This window comes from Alligator mississippiensis, chromosome 3, assembly GCF_030867095.1.
Source record: "Alligator mississippiensis isolate rAllMis1 chromosome 3, rAllMis1, whole genome shotgun sequence".
Lineage (NCBI taxonomy): Eukaryota > Metazoa > Chordata > Crocodylia > Alligatoridae > Alligator > Alligator mississippiensis.
Genome location: NC_081826.1, coordinates 189,696,648 through 189,709,681, shown reverse-complemented (window position 1 = coordinate 189,709,681; position 13,034 = coordinate 189,696,648). Strand labels below are relative to the sequence as shown.

General features: G+C 41.5%; 1 protein-coding gene across 3 annotated transcripts in view; it reads left to right on the top strand.

Annotated features, from left to right (window-relative positions):
- Positions 1-13,034, top strand: part of JAK2 (Janus kinase 2) — a 158,915-nt gene that overhangs the window by 56,966 nt on the left and 88,915 nt on the right. Inside the window, exon 1 of one of the 3 annotated variants that reach the window (XM_019478133.2) lies at positions 10,414-10,555. The exons of the other annotated variants lie outside the window; for them this stretch is intronic. The gene's annotated coding sequence lies outside the window, so the exon portion shown is untranslated. Of the gene's footprint in view, positions 1-10,413; positions 10,556-13,034 lie in introns of those variants that run through there. 3 annotated transcript variants of the gene reach the window in all.

Below are 13,034 nucleotides of genomic sequence, written 5' to 3'. Positions count from 1 at the left end.
GTTGCTTTCCCAATATAACATTTGAAGAATTTAAGTAATTTTCAAAAATTGTGGACTCATAGAAGATGAGGGTTAGAAGGGACCTCCAAGAAGTTACCCTGCTCAAAGAGGATCATCCCCAACTAGATCATCCCAGCCAAGGTTTATTTAGCTGGGTCTTAAAAACCTCCGAAGATGGAGATTCCATAACCTCTCTGGGTAGCCTGTTTCAGTGCTTTCCTACCTGCATCATGGGAGAGTTTTTCTTAATAAGTAATGTAAACTTCCCGTGCTACAACTTGAGAAAAGAAAAGACATGCTGAGAAGCAGAATCTACAGAGTGAGTTTACATGTATATAGAAATTCCCAAATTGGAGCAATTAACGGAATGTCACTGACAAAAGCTGGAAACACAGCATGGATGAGAATACGTGTTTATAAAGAGAGGCCAAAAGAGATCAGAATATTACTGCCTCTGGTTCTTCTACACAGATTGCTGATTCACTCTGACTTCAAGGTTATCCTGTTTACTTTCTGACAATAATTCTGCAAAGGGCTAGTTTGGCTAAGTGCATGCTTTCAGATTCGTTTCCCACCTTGTCACAATTGGTACAGAAATATATGATTGGGGTTCAGTTAATGCTATTTAAAATGTGCATCTCTTATTATATGCATTATTTCCCAAAGATTCTCTCATTCTTTTAAGGTTTGTACCAGTCCTTTCATTGTCATTATTTTAACAAACTCTTTACCAAAAGCATATGTTATATATGTTTTGTTTTCAAAGTTACGCCATATTTTTGCAGCCCTTATGTCTCCAGTGAAATGTATTCTTCTCTTTTTTTTTCCCCAAGTTAGTGAGAGAGAAACAACCCTCCAAAAAAAATTAGCGGGGGAGAGCCTTTCATGGAAAACAACTGTTGGATCCATTTTCTTCATATCTTTTTATGTTTAGTTCATTTTTCTCAATTTTGTAGAGTAGGAGAGCCCCAGGGTTGTGGTCTGGAAGATTTTCACTGAGATTGCTTGAATCTGGATAACAAATGTACGGCATAGTAAAGAGGCTGATATGCAAAATAAATTTAAAAAAATTCCAGAGGCAGAGTCCAGTAGCTTGGTAGAGAAGAGTAACTTTATTGTTTCCCCAGCTGGTGGTAGGAACCTTGAGAACTCCTTTCTCCTTTGCACAGCGATCTCAAGGTCACAACCTACTCCTATGTGATTATTTACCAATATCCATATTACAGATAATGGAAGTCTCTACTGTAACTCCTGAGCTTACATTGATTCTTTTTACTTAGAATTCCCAGACCCTTTGTCAGCTGTAAGGATACCTCCCACCCCCTCACTCATTTCCTGTTGGCTGGTTAGGTGGTCGGAGCTGATAAACTAATTTCCCTGAAAGAGAAGGGGATAATACTAAAAAGCAGAGAAAAGTGCTAAACTATGGAAAATACATGTAGTAAAAAAACAAAACAAAAACCTGTTAAAACCTTTTTTGTCAACTATGTTTCCTTCCTTCTTTCCTTCCTTCCCTTTTTGTAGCCTATCAGCCAGCAGATTTTTTGTTCTCAGAATAGCTGTGTTTACAGTGCGAGAAATCTAGCTTTCTTTCTCCCCACTCCCCCCAGCCATAAATTTTGAAACTCCATATAAACACACAGTGTATTTATGTGTGTGACAGCTACTCTGGAGACAATTCTTTTGATGATGTGTAGGCAGGCAAGTGGCCAAGGTTGGGAAATGAGATGCGAGATGAAAGATGTTTAAGTGATGGGAAGGAAAGGCTAAAAAAGGTGTAGCTTTTTAAAATGATTGATCTACATCTTTAACATTTTCTGGAGTCTTGAAAAGGAATCTATAAAAGGAGTCTTGAATATGCTTGGAGCTCCACTACAGCAGTTGAGAAGGAGCTATTCTGAAGGTCCGCTACCTCTTCAAGGATTTCTAATTACTGCATAATGAGGTTGGTTCTCCATAGCTTACAGGCTGCTCAGAACAGGGAGGGCTATTCTACCTGCTTCCCATTTAGTAGCTCCTGGTTGCTGCAAGGCCAGGTCTCCACTATCTTCCCTCAGTCTCTTGTTTTTGAATGCTTTTCCATTGTGGATAATTCCAGTTCTAGCCACTATGCCTGCACATAGCTTTCCCAAGCTGCAATTAGAAACTGAACCAAGTTTTGCAATTTAATGCAGGGGTGGGCAATTATTTCAGCTGCAGGGCTGTTTAACAACTTTTGGTAAGCTGTGGAGGGCCACAAGGGTAGCCCTGCCCTTTGACAGTTGCCCTGCACCCTGATAGCCATCTTTGGACCTGAATCCCACCTTTTAACCCCTGACCTATGCCACTGGAAGTCCCTCCCCTTGCCCCTAGAAGTACTCCTTTTGGAAGGCAGGGAGGTTTCCATCTTAGAACCAGAAAAAAAATCAAATCATGTACTAAAAATCAAACAACTACTACTGAGGTGTGGTTGGCAGATTTGTGGGGGAGGAGGTTAGTGAAGGTGTGGGAGATGCATGTGTGTGTGAGGATTGTGGGGGGGATTAGGGTTTGGGGGTATGTGGGTAGGTGGGTTTGTGGGTGTGGCCCCCCCGTACGCACAGCCCCCACCGCTGGCCATAGCAGCCAGACCCGCCCCCCCCTCCACACGCTCCCTCATGCACAGCCTCCACTGCCGGCAGCAATGGCCTCACCTGCACATAGCCCCCATTGCTAGTGGCAGGAGGAGGTGGCAGGTCCTTGGGGTGCTTCTGGCCCATAGCAGGCAGGGCCCCCGAGGAGCACATGGCTCCGACTGAATCCCAGGGGCTGCACGTGGCAGCACAGAGCCAGCCCAGCCCGCTAGTGCGTGCCTTACGGTTGGACCAGGCTGGCTCTGTGCCAGCACATGGGGCTTGTGTCAGGAGCCATGCAACATCGGGCCAGGCCAACTCCGTGCCTCCGTGTGCGGCTTCCCAAAGCCATATGCCATTTGGCCAGTCTGACTCCATGTCTCTGTGTGCAACTCCCCAAAGCTCCACGTGAAGGCACGGAGCCAGCCTGGCTCAGTCCGATGGTGTGTGGCTCCTGCCTGTAGTGCTGTGATCCCCACATAGAGGGATGGAGCCAACTTGAAGGTATGTGCCAGAGGGCTGGGCCGGGAGGGCTTTGTGCTGCCGTACACAGCCCCTGGGACTCAGCTCGAGCTGCACACTGCTGGGAGGCTCTGCCTCCTGTGGCCATGAGTGCTCCAAGGGCCTGGGGCTGCTGCCACTGGTGGTAGGGGCTGTGTACCATGGGGTGGATGGGGTGTCAGGGGGCCCACATCCCGCACACACCCCCATGCCCATCCACAAACCACACCACGCTTGGTGCCTCCATGTGGGACTCCCAGCTGGAGGGCTGGTTGCTGCCTGATCCAGTGGTGTGTGACCTCCAAAAGCCCACCCAGTGGGCTTTCAGAGAGGTAGATGTGGTCCAGTAGTGAGTTTTTTGGAGGCCCCATGGGCCAGATAGAATGGCCTTGTGGGCTGAATTTGGCCTGCAGGCTATATTTTATCCACTCCTGGTTTAGGGCAATCTACAGGGTAGTCATAAAACTGAAGTATGTCTTAAAATACTGCTGATCCTTGACAAAGGTTTGAGGAGCAAAGTAAGTGAAGAGCTCTGTCTGAAGAATGGAAAAATAGCACTGCAGCAGCTACTGTTGGTTCATGTTTTGAAAGTTTTCCCCACAACTACAAGGTTAGGAACTGAATTATTTTTAAGTGAAAGCTTGCTTTCTGAAAAAAATTCTCATCGGTCTTTCTGTTTGTCTGGAATAAAAGATAAGTCAATTTTATAAGCCTCAAGCAATTTGACAGCAGTTTTTTGTGTCTGCTTTACAAAGTTTTGTTTTCCTTTACATTTGACTATTTAATTAAGCATGCAGTTATAATAATAACCTAAATATATATCCCCTGGAGGTGACAGAAATGTTTTTGTGCAAAATAATTTAATGGATTTTTTAAATTTTATTTTATATTAAATATCTCGAGTTGTTAACTTTTCATTTTTAAATGATTTTTTTCATTTGAATTTTGGCAGTAAAATGGTAGCGCTTCTTACTGTCTCTGGCCTCCTGTTAATTCACTGATTATTATGTATTTTAAGGCCAAAGGCCTCTGACGTTTTTAATTTATTGACTATATACAGGATATATCATCCTAGTGTGCATTTAATTTCAAATGTTAAAGTGTAAAATAGGGGTGCACCTATAAAGATTTTCTTGGTCGATACCAATAGCTGATTATTAACCATCTGTATCAGCAGTAGAGTGCCCTGAGCAGGGGCAGCACTATGGGGTGGGGAGGGGGGAGGTCTTGGGGACTATCAATACCCCAAAGCTCACCTTAGCCTCTCCAGTAGCCACCCCTCCCAGTGCCACCACATCCCACCCCATGCAGCTGAGCCCTCCCTGCTCCCACTCGCTCCAAGCCTAGCCCAGCCCCCTCACAATGGGAAGAGGCTAATGCTGCCTCTGGCCCTGATCCCACAGCAGGCAGCCTGCATTTGCCTTTTACACAAATCTGGGGGGGCACATACCCTCCCATGCCTCCCCTGGACTGTGCACAGCAACGGGGAGCCCCCCCCCCCACACCCTGGACAAACCGCTGCTGGCTCCGTCCTGCTCCTAGCCCCAGGGTCCTATTCACTGGCCTTGCCCCATTCCCTCCTTCACCGTGGGAGCCTTGATATATCCCCCTTGTGCCCCTTTCCCCCGGACCCCCTTCCTCTTCATAGACTTGCCTGCAGGGAGCTGCTCTGCACACTGCCCGACCGCATTCCTGGCCACATACATGGCAGCTGTGCGTGTGCATGAGGCATCCAGAGGCCCTGGCCAGAAGGCATGTTATATTTATCAGTGATATTATCAGCTACATTGGCCAAAAAAAGTCGATAGCTGATAATGTTAATTTTCCTTTTATTGGTGCACCTCTAGTGTAGTTTTCTATTTCTTTTTAAAGCTGTGAAATCTGTCAGAAAGAGTACCCATATTCTTCTAGAGGCAAATAGCATAATAGGCTGTGTAACGCACAGTATGCAGTATGTATATTTCCAGACCATAATATAGGCATTTTACAGGAGTATAGCCCCCAGAAAAGTGTGATAATTCTTTGTAAGTGTTACATTAAGTGAACTTTAAATATTTTGTGTTATGGGAACACCAAGTATCTATCTGTGTATCTGCCTGCTTCTTAGATAAGTTGCAGCAGGTGGTCCAACTACATGAATGTTGGTTGTCATCGTGAATAAGAATAAATCAGTGACTTCACAGTACACCCAGTATCTTTCAATTGTATTGGATGTTTTACACCCAATATATCCATTGCCATCCAGAACTTTCCCTACCCAAATCCAGCCAATATAAGGGGAAGAGGGGGGAACCATACTATTTGGAGGAGCTAGAAATGCATTTAGAATTGAAGTAGTGCTTTACATTAACTGATGCTAATGTTCTTCATGATCCACTTTCCTTCGTTTCATATCAGTGTTTTTGGGCAAATTTGCATAGCTAGTGCATGGTTTCTCATAGAAATGAAGTTAGTTTCTGCAATAGGATTTTTTTCCCTATCTAATAGGTTGAATCAGTCTAGTCAGTCTGTTAATGCTTTCCATAATCTATGTTCTCTTTGATGTAGTCATTCTTTTCTGGCCTGTGAACAAAGGACTCCCTACACTGCTGCCATTGCTACTCGTTGTTTATGAATATTGTGGTAGTGGCAGGGAGCCCAACTCCTGGACCAAGACCCTGCTGTGCTAAGTATTGTATTGTACACATCCAACAAAATGTCTGTCCATCTCAAAGAGCTTGCAGTTGAATGGCTCCAAGCCAAAACATTTTTAAATCCTAGAGAGCATTTTAGACAAGCTAAATCATACCTTGTTTCTTTATCATCTAAAATATAAGTGGGGGGAGAAAGGGATGAGAACTTCCTCAACTTTGGCAGGAGGAATTGACTGAAATTACACAGATATGAAAGCTTCCGGGTATTTTATTGCTGTTGGAATTGTACAGATACAGTTCTTCTCTGTGAACCAGAATTTGTCACTACTTGTGAAGTAAAGTGCTACTAAAGTTAGGGAAGGGGATCCATCTAGACCTGTGGATTTGCTTTTTCTTTTCTTTTCTCCATACCAAAAAACCCCACAGAATCTGCCGCAACTCCTGTCCATAAGAGAAACCCTGTAGGAGATGAAATGCACATTAAGTCCATTAAAACATAGAGATTTTTTGAAGGTTATTGGCCTGTCAGAACTGGTGTTCCTCTGCATCCATCAGTAGAGATGCTAGGAATGAAGTCTTGTTCATTTTAGGCCTGCTTCTTTTCTAGGATCCATATTCTTTATGCTACTCAGGTGACTGGGAAAGAAATTTTTTTTGACTGGCTTCCATGCCAGCTTCTTTGCCAGATTCTGTTACAGGGGCCCTATGCCAGTAGTGGGTGTTAGAACAAGCATTAGGCTACTGTAACTGCCACTTGTAGCTTAGGGGTAGATCAGAGTAGGTACAAACAAGTCTGTAAAGGAACTCCCAGTGGGCTGCTCATCATATCTTTCATTCATTCTTCTGTCTGATCAGAACCTGGCTACGGGGCAGAATCTGCCACTTATTTTTGTTTCTTTTTTTATTTGGGAATGATAGGAAAAGAGGGCACTTAACTTAAGCCCCAGTAGTTCATAAATAGTCACCTACCTTCACCTTAATTTCCAAAAGAGCAGGGAAAATTTATAACTCTGTAGACTGCAAAGTTTGGCCCCAGTTCTATAACGGTTCTGTCCACAAAGTTCATTGGTTTTTTGGCATAAATGGCAGTTCTGTAGGCAAAGCACAGAAGGCTAGACCTGGTAAGAAGAAGCAGGACTCCCATGTTGTACAACTGTTGGAGAACACACTTCTGTGTTTGGAAAAATATGCAGGCCAGCTTAAAAATATTATAAGTTTCCTTGTATGAAACCTTGTTTTCTTTTTTCTCTTTGCTTTGGAAGCATGTTGGAGATTAAATAAGTATGTTTCATGGCCGTTTATTCCAGTTGTATGGGCATTTCATTTAATCCAGGCTCATCGCTGTCTTTTCCACCATTGTAGCTACTGTTTACATTTCCTGTGTACCCATAATTTTGTGGAGATGATGGTGGTAGCCCTAAATGGACTAAGGACCCAAGAGACATGATGTCTTAGAAGGTGATCTTGATCAAAACAGTTTGGCAACTACTAGTGTTGGTCGGAAAAATTCTGATGAAACATTGTTTTGTCAGAACTTGTTGAGATGGTGAAATGAAAGTGTTTTGCATAGGTGCCCTAAGTTTTGTTGAAGTCCTGATGGAACCTGGACCGGGGTTCTTGCCTGGCAGACAGGTTTCCAGGCCTAGTGATCTAGAGACTTGTCTGCCTGGCTCTCCGACAGGCTCAATGGCACGTTGTGTTGCTATGGAGCTGCGGGCTTCATTTCTTTTCATAGAGAACTTTTGGTTTTGCTCCTAATTCAAATTAAACTGCATTTCAGAGTATCAGAATTCTGTGATAAAGCAAACTGCTTTTCCTTTCCCACTTCTTGCCTCCATGTTTCAAGTAAATGGGATCAAAATTGTTGTCTTATACAGATGTTCACAGGCCTTCTTTTTTGCACAGATGTTTGCTGTACAGACTTTGCTGTGTGCTGTACAAATGTTTGTTATATGTTCACTGTGAAAATTGTATGCAGTTATAATCTTCATTAATCTAAGTTAAAAGCAAAAAATATAAATGCTCATTTGGTAGTCATTTTGATTTGTCACTAATATGTCAGAATTTTATCATTTTCTTTCTGCTGCTGCTTGTTGCCAGATGGATTTGCATCTTGATGTGTTAAAAATCCCCTTTTGCTGTGTGATGTGAAGTCTGACTCAGCTGAAGAAATTCCTTTTGTGCCACTTGGTTATGTTTTATGATTGCTTACTTCATAGTAGGTCATTTACCCTGTGACAGCAGCTTCAGCTGGCAGATAGAGTGCTTTTTAGATTCAGATCCACCTTCTACTGAGTTTTACAATTGGAAGATGGTGGTACCAATCCATCCTAAATTTCCTGCATAAATGGTGGAATACCATCTTAATTAGCCAGGTATTTTTACTGCTTCAGACTGGCTGCGTTCTCTGTGTTCAATGTGAAAAAGTCCATAGGTTTTTTATTTGGAGTGGGCTGAAAGCTTAAAAAGTGCATCTAGCACTTTATTTCTTTTGACGTCAATATTGTACAGCAGGGTACGGTGTTACCAAGAGAACTATGCACTAAATAAATGGCTATCTGATTGTTTCTCTCAGCAAAGTAAACCGTAGGGAGGCAAAGTTAGATCAAATCTCTCAAACTTCATAACTATAAAAACAATAAGACAATGGAACAAGCTGCCTGGGAATATTCTTCATTTGAGGCTTTCCAGAGGAATGATCAGAAACTTGTCTGGGAACAATGAAACCTGCATGTGGATAGAGGTTTAGATTTGATGACCCTTATGATCTCTTCTAACAGTATGATTTGGTGGGTACGGTTTTGCATGTCTGCTGCTTGAGGAATCATATTAAGGCTCATTCAGATTAACATAGAGCAACTTCAGTGACTTGTGTAAGGTCTGTTTGTTTAGCTGTTTAAAAGTAGCATTATATACTACAACATAGTTTCATAGTTGGTAGGGTTGGAAAGGGACCTAAGCAGATCATCAAGTCCGACCCCTGCCATGGCAGGAAAGAGTATTGGGGTCAAACAGCCCCGGCTAGGTGTTCATCCAGCCTCCTCTTAAAGAACCCCAGGGTAGGAGCCAGCACCACTTCTCTTGCAAGTTGGTTCCAGATCCTAGCCACCCTGACAGTGAAGTAGCGCCTCCTGATGTCTAGTATGAATCTACCCTCTGCCAGCTTGTGACCGTTATTTCTAGTCACTCCTGGTAGTGCTCGGGGGAACAGGGACTCCCCCAATGCCTTCTGGTCCCCTCTGACTAGTTAACATTATTACTTAAATTGTATATCCCATTAAAATCCATCACTCTACTGTGTTTGAGCTGTCTCTCTCTTATCTCCTTGACTTTTTTGAAGTATTTCCCCTGTTAAAGATAAGTGAGTCTATACAATGCTTGGGGAAGAAAGGGTGTTGCCTGCCTTTTCAGCTTTTAAGGCATATCAGGGTAGTGCACCAAGTGTAAGGTGCATTTTTGTAAACTTTTAACTGAAGGGGGCAATCGATGACTCCTGGAATGACTCCTTCTATAATTTGTGTGCTTATTGGACAAATATGCGTAGAAGCATTTGGTTTTTAATATAGCAATGACATTTCTGCAGACACTGCTGCTTAAGGAAACACCATTTTGTTATATGGCAAAGTTTATTTTTATTTATAAAAAGAAAATACAAAAACAGAAGCAATAAAAAAAGCCAAACCAGTCAACATGTTCCTCTGCCTCCCGCCCCATCTCCCTTTTAAAGTCTGATCGTCTGTGAAAAAGATAGGCAACCATTAATTTCAGTGATCTTTGGATCAGGCCCCTAATACATATTGTTTTGAACTCTCATTATTATAGGGTCTCTGACATGTACTTAGGATGCAGTAGATTTTCTTTTTGTTTTCTGTACTTTGCTTATCCCTCAGGAATGAGACATTTCTGAAGTACACTTAAAGTGTGCTTCTGAAAGGTGCCATGTACATAGGCTTGGCAGAATTTGATTTTATTGGTAAATGTTGATAAACTTTGATTTCACCTCACACTCTCGGATAGACAAAAAATATTTCCATCATTAATAATCAAAATGTATAGAAAGGGGATGTAAGAAAAATGTTGGCTGATGGAGTGTGCGACAGCGGGAGAGCAGTCCTACACAACTGTAGTTTGGACTGCAACTCCTACAAACCCCAGGGGACTGGGAACAAAGGAAGAGGAAGTGACAAAGTGGAAGAGGGAGCTGCAGACGAGTGGAGCCAGGACTGGTGGCAGCAGTCCTACTGTAGTTACATTTGTCATTAATAAATTGTCTCCCCCCCATATCTCTAATGTCATGAAAATTTAAAATTGATAACAATCTAAACAAATGCTTAAAAATATCCATTGATATTATCTGTCAAAATTATTTTTTTTTAAATCAAATTTTGCCAACCCTGTGTATGCAGATACAAAGGATTAATATTTTTGTTGCCTTCAAGTTTTTATGTATTAATTTCACTCCTTTGGTAATTTTATTTCAGTAACTTTCTATGTCCTCAGGTTGCTGTGTATTCATGTGAAGATTTAGTTGTACCTTTCTCAATTTACATCAACTATACTGAATACTATGGTTAAGCTCCTGTTCCGGGCATACTGCAAAATTGCCACAAGTGTTAATGAGTGTTACACAGGCACATTGAGAAGCAACTGTTACTGTACTATATATATTTTTATTCCTATAGTCTTCTTTTTTCTAAAAGGGTCATGTTTCATCTTGGATCTTAATAACAAATTCTACACCATCTAAGGGAAAATTGTATCAGAGAAGATGATTTAGAGATGCAAGCAGCTTGGGTTTCATTGGAATTGCCAGTGGCAAAAGAAGTGTAGGTGAGACTCGCATTTCTAATTAAGTTTGTGCTGGAGATGGACTGGAATTAGTAGTAATAAATGTATGACAGTGCTTCAAAACTACACTACTATTTTAAGAAAGAACAAGTTTCATCAAGTAAAACCTAATCTGTATAAAATATGCAAGCTAGGAAGTATTAAAAGGTAATGGTGAAGATGCTTATTAGAAGATAGAGGCACAGAAAAATCTATGATACCAACCAAGATCAACCCAGTTCAAAACATTCTTCTCTAGATTTCCTTGCTTTTTTTTATCTAGCCAATGTCATATTTTCTTATAAACAAATGCATGCTTATTTGTTTTTTCTTTGGCATGTGAAATATGAAGTACTGATACTAGGTTGTCTTATCTAGCTGCTGCATTTGAATTTTAGCCTGCAGTATGGCTGGTGTATCATAATTCAAAACATTACAGCCCTTATTCCACCAGTCCAGTGGTTTTCAGCCTGTGGTCCGCAGACTCCTGGGGGTCTGCAGGCTGTGTGTAAAGGGTCCACGAAAGCGGACTATGATAAATCAAACATATGTCAATACCCACACTTACAATTCAAAGGGGTCTGCACCTCCATTCAAAATTTCTAAAAGGGTCCACAAATTAAAAAAGATTGAAAACCACTGTAGTAGTCAGTGCTAGCTAGTGAGTGGAAGTAGCATGGGTTCTTTGTTCAACCTGACTTGTCTCATCTATTGACTGGCAGCTGACTTGGATATAATCCAAATGGACTTCATGCTACTGTAGCACTATTCCACTGGCAGGCTGTAAAAATGTAAGCATTTGGCTTCTAAGCTCTGAAGACAATTTTTATGTATTGTGTAACTGCACATCCTGTAAAGAGTCACTGAGCTCCCTCACACCCCACAAATGCTACACACCTACATCCTGCCCCCACAACCCCCCACATATTACACTGCCCAACATACCCTGTTGTCCCCCACATACAACCACACCTCCTCACAACCCCCCACACATACACCTCCACGCCTCACCATACACACCCAACCACACCCCTCCACATAGTATACAAGACTAAGAATTTATTTTTAGTTATTATGCAATCCTCTATATACACAGTTTGCAGACACAAATCATGACAAAAATATTTTCTGTAATAAAATTAAAATACGTTATAGCAGGTGTTTGACTTTGAGTGTATGATTTTGGGTTTTTTCTGGGTTCCAAGATGGCAACCCTCCCAGGAGTATTTCCAGGGAGCAAGGGGAGGGACTTCCAGTGGCAAAGATCAGGGGTTATGAGCGGGACTTCAGATCCCAAGATGGCGACCAGGGGGCAGGGCAACTGCCAAGGGGCGGGGCTAGCCATGTGGCCCTTGAAAGCTCACCAAACCTTGTTAAGCTGCCCTCCTTCCGAAATAATTGTCCGCCCCTGCACTAGTGGAAAATCCAATCTGTTTCCAATCTACACCTTGGAAATAGATTGGATTATATAACAACTTTATATCCTTGGTCAGCCATACCTCACAGCCCTGAGACCTCAGAATATGACCTCGGGCTCTTCTTGGCCAATGCTAGTACAGTTCACAGTTCTGAGATGTATTTTCTTTTTCTTCACACTTGGTGCAGTTAGATCAGTGTGTATTTATTTACAACATAAATAAAAATGACCCATTTCAGAGGTATAACTCTATGAATTGATTTAATGGAATAGAATTTTTAAAAAGTATTAATAATCATTGGGGTTCATGGGTATCTATTTCAGCTAAAGTTTCAGCAGTCAGAATTAATCTAGTTATGTACCAGTTGTCTTCAGTATCAATATTTTTCTTTTTTAACCAGACAGATCACATACTCTTGACTCAGACTGGATTAGAAGTCACTCAGTAGTGTTTGTATTGAGATTTTTTTTCCCACAAAATTCCAACTTGTCAAGCAATTTTGGGAAAGCTTTTAAAAATCTATTTTTCATTTTGTCTGCCCCTGCCCCCCGCGTCTACTTTCCTGGAAGCTTGTTCAAACTGTTACTTTTTTCTACCATAAATCATCAAACTTTTTATGACTTCATGTAGTTGTCTTTAATGCCTCTTATCTTATAATTGGTACAATGGCCTTTGCAGCATTAATTTCAAAATAATTTCTAATCTAGAAATTTACAGTGTAAATAATAATGACCCATTTCAGAGGAGCTGATTTAGTGGATTAGAATTTAATAAAAGTATTAATTTAAAATTCAAGATTTAAAAAAATCTTGAATATTAGAGATAAATTCCCCGATGGTATGAATCTGTAGATTTATGTGAATTTATAAGAGGAGAGAATTTGGCCTGCAGCATATGACATTCAGAAATGGGTTACATCTCCATAGCCAAACAAATGTCACACTTTATTGAAGGATAAACACAGAAGAAAGGAGAGAGAAATCAGAGCAGGTTTAGAGAAGTAGATTGGGTCAGTAACTCGTAAGTGATCTGCAAGAAACAGCAAAAGTCATATGTACTCAGAA